Source organism: Salmo trutta, chromosome 28 (assembly GCF_901001165.1).
Source record: "Salmo trutta chromosome 28, fSalTru1.1, whole genome shotgun sequence".
NCBI classification, from domain to species: domain Eukaryota; kingdom Metazoa; phylum Chordata; class Actinopteri; order Salmoniformes; family Salmonidae; genus Salmo; species Salmo trutta.
This window is the reverse complement of record NC_042984.1, coordinates 9,073,519-9,078,114: the sequence shown is the minus strand read 5'-3', so window position 1 is coordinate 9,078,114 and position 4,596 is coordinate 9,073,519.

The window sequence follows — 4,596 nt, the reverse complement described above, 5'->3', positions numbered from 1 at the left end:
GTTATGACTCGCTTCACTTGACTCAACCACTTTCAGGATCTCTCATTGAAGATACGTTTATTATGATCCCCATTAGCTACTGTTCCTGTGGAAGCAGGGATTCTGAACCTCCAAACATCTACAAGATCTAATGATCAAATCATATTTCATTTTGATGATGATCACTGAATGATTCCCTTCACAATTCAGAGTAACATACAGACCTGTGTTGCTGGAGATACATTATCTACACCAGTGGAGGCTGCTGAGGGGAGGACGGCTCATCATAATGACTGGAACGGAGCAAATGGAATGGCATCAAACACATGTAAACCACGTGTTGTATTTGATACCATTCCACTCATTCAACTCCAGGTGTTACCATGAGCCCATTTCCCCCAATTAAGGTTCCACCAACCTCCTGTGATCTGCACCCTTTCTGTGTAAGACTTCTCACAAAGACAAAAAGCCTGGGGGGTGGCAGAGTCAATGGATCAATGAGAAATACGTTTATATTGATATTGGCTTGACATTAGACTTAGTTCATGTCTGTTAATACTACTGACACTAGAGGGCAGTACAACCTATCTTGTGACCAGATGTAAGACCTGTGTTGCTGGAGATACATTATCTAAACCCTTTCTTTTACATTACCTGCCAATCTTTGAGGTTTCTCATTGAAGCATTGTTTGACATCATCAATGCACTTGCCCTAGTCTATTTTCTTAGACATCCATGAGCAAAAGTTACATCACACTATAATGTATTTTGGTATCATTAAGTGTTTTGCAAGGCTTCTCACTAAGAACCACAAAAAACCTGACTCAAGCAGAAAGAGGCGTAACCATGTTTCAGACTGGAGATGCAGGGGTTGGAACACTGTGGTTAGAAAGAGGCTGGTTTTTCAAGTTTGACTTCAACTTCAACTTTCAGCTTGCTCTTATTGTAAGTCACAAACACAGCAAGTTTCCAAAAGCACACATGGTAGATATGCTGTATTCTATTCTCGTGTGCATTACAAATACACAAGTATTTAGGCTTCCTAACCGTGATTCAGGCTTTCTAACTTTGTCTCTTTAAGAGGAAGTGTAGCGTATAAACAAAGTTATCTGATGAAGTAACAGGAAAGGTGTGTCGCAACCTGCATCAGGGTGTCATTCTCCTCCTCCATCAACATGAGTTAGTTCCTCATACCGTCATGTAAACAGGTGAACTGAAAATAAAGTGTGTGTACTATATTTAGACACAATGGAAACAACTGAATAGTCCCAAAAGTGCGAACTCTACCTGCCAGTTAAGCTAAATTATGAGCAGGTGTAGTATTTAAAGATATATGACCCAGGTCTGATTCACACATATAGCCTCATCTACAAGTCTACCCCCTCAATGCATGATCCTACTGTTCATACTGTACCTTCCTGGATATGGTCTGTAGCTGGGCAAACCTGTCCTTCACTACCTTCCTGGACATGGTCTGTAGCTGGGCAAACCTGTCCTTCACTACCTTCCTGGACATGGTCTGTAGCTGGGCAAACCTGTCCTTCACTACCTTCCTGGACATGGTCTGTAGCTGGGCAAACCTGGGATTCACTACCTTCCTGGACATGGCCTGTAGCTGGGAAAACCTGTCCTTCACGACCTTCCTGGACATGGCCTGCAGCTGGGCAAACCTGTCCTTCACTATCTTCCTGGACATGGTCTGTAGCTGGGCAAACCTGTCCTTCACTACCTTCCTGGATATGGTCTGTAGCTGGGCAAACCTGTCCTTCACTACCTTCCTGGACATGGTCTGTAGCTGGGCAAACCTGTCCTTCACTACCTTCCTGGATATGGTCTGTAGCTGGGCAAACCTGTCCCTCACTACCTTCCTGGACATGGTCTGTAGCTGGGCAAACCTGTCCTTCACTACCTTCCTGGATATGGTCTGTAGCTGGGCAAACCTGTCCTTCACTACCTTCCTGGATATGGTCTGTAGCTGGGCAAACATGTCCTTCACTACCTTCCTGGACATGGTCTGTAGCTGGGCAAACATGTCCTTCACTACCTTCCTGGACATGGTCTGTAGCTGGGCAAACATGTCCTTCACTACCTTCCTGGATATGGTCTGTAGCTGGGCAAACATGTCCTTCACTACCTTCCTGGACATGGTCTGTAGCTGGGCAAACATGTCCTTCACTACCTTCCTGGATATGGTCTGTAGCTGGGCAAACATGTCCTTCACTACCTTCCTGGATATGGTCTGTAGATGGGCAAACATGTCCTTCACTACCTTCCTGGACATGGTCTGTAGCTGGGCAAACATGTCCTTCACTACCTTCCTGGATATGGTCTGTAGCTGGGCAAACATGTCCTCCACTACCTTCCTGGATATGGTCTGTAGCTGGGCAAACCTGTCCTTCACTACCTTCCTGGACATGGTCTGTAGCTGGGCAAACCTGTCCTTCACTACCTTCCTGGATATGGTCTGTAGCTGGGCAAACCTGTCCTTCACTACCTTCCTGGATATGGTCTGTAGCTGGGCAAACATGTCCTTCACTACCTTCCTGGACATGGTCTGTAGCTGGGCAAACATGTCCTTCACTACCTTCCTGGACATGGTCTGTAGCTGGGCAAACATGTCCTTCACTACCTTCCTGGATATGGTCTGTAGCTGGGCAAACATGTCTTTCACTACCTTCCTGGACATGGTCTGTAGCTGGGCAAACATGTCCTTCACTACCTTCCTGGATATGGTCTGTAGCTGGGCAAACATGTCCTTCACTACCTTCCTGGATATGGTCTGTAGATGGGCAAACATGTCCTTCACTACCTTCCTGGACATGGTCTGTAGCTGGGCAAACATGTCCTTCACTACCTTCCTGGATATGGTCTGTAGCTGGGCAAACATGTCCTCCACTACCTTCCTGGATATGGTCTGTAGCTGGGCAAACCTGTCCTTCACTACCTTCCTGGACATGGTCTGTAGCTGGGCAAACATGTCCTTCACTACCTTCCTGGACATGGTCTGTAGCTGGGCAAACATGTCCTTCACTACCTTCCTGGATATGGTCTGTAGCTGGGCAAACATGTCCTTCACTACCTTCCTGGACATGGCCTGTAGCTGGGCAAACATGTCCTTCACTACCTTCCTGGATATGGTCTGTAGCTGGGCAAACATGTCCTTCACTACCTTCCTGGATAAGGCCTGTAGCTGGGCAAACATGGGATTCACTACCTTCCTTGACATGGCCTGTAGCTGGGCAAACATGTCATTCACTACCTTCCTGGACATGGCCTGTAGCTGGGCCAACCTGTCCTTCACTACCTTCCTGGACATGGCCTGTAGCTGGGCAAACATGTCCTTCACTACCTTCCTGGATATGGTTTGAAGCTAGGCAAACTTGTGATTCACTTCCAGTCTTGTCTCATCGCTGCAACTCCCGTACGGACTCGGGAGAGGCGAAAGTCGAGAGCCATGCGTCTTTTGAAACACAACCCAACCAAGCCGAACATCCAACCCGGAAGCCAGCCGCACCAATGTGTTGGAGGAAACACCGTACACCTGGTGACCTGGTCAGCGTGTTTAAGGCACTGCATCGCTGTGCTAGAGGCATCACTACAACACCCATGCAATACATCCTCCAAACACCGGCTTCTCGGGCATTATCACTTACAGTTTTTCTAAATTGCTAAAACACTAAAACCCATTGGCTGAACAAAGTTCTCAGTTGCCTGGACTCATTTAGCTAATTATGCAGTCTGTTGTCAATACCTTAAACCATTTCACATGGTAAAACACAATTTGCAGATCTCACTTAGACTTTTCAGCAAAACTCTAAACACATTCTCATTCTCAAAACACATTCTGCACTGTAATGCACATGTCATCCATACTGGTAAACACAAGTGGCAACAATCAAATACAAATAGAGAACACATGTCATTGATTGAACACAACCACTCAAAATTGATTTAACCTGTTTCAAATGATGCGACACAACCAATATAAGCCAATTCAGAGAGCAAACAGGTTGTTGAAGGTGGGAAGGAGAAAGTCTGAGAATGGATAGAAGAAACAATGTGAGAGGACGAGGACGAGTGCGTATGCGAGGTGGGGTGGGCGACGAGGAGGAAGAGGAGGAGGAGGAGGGCAAGAAATAGGAAGAGGAGGACGAAGAGGAAGAGGAAGACACAGAGTGGAAATATCTGATGAAATTCGAGCAACAGTTATAGACCATGTTCTTGTCCATGGACTGACAATGAGGGAAGCAGGACTTAGAGTGCAACCCAATTTGAGCCGATTTTCTGTGTCCACCATAGTAAGAACACTCAGAGAAGAGAACAGGGACAGTATACTACTGTAGTTTTGTAATTGCACATTTACTGTACTACACTATATGCAGCTGTTTCAATAGACATTTGTAAAGTTAATCACTGTATGTATTGTACTGCATGAATATGTTTTGTAACTGCACAACTACTTTTTGTAGAATTGCAAGGCTGCCACATGCAGGTGGAAGGACAGCTATATTCACTCGGGAGCAAGAGGCCGTTATAGTTGGCATGGTCCTTCAAGATAATGCAATACGACTCAGAGCAATCCAGGAACGAGTGATACAAGACAACACACACTTCCAG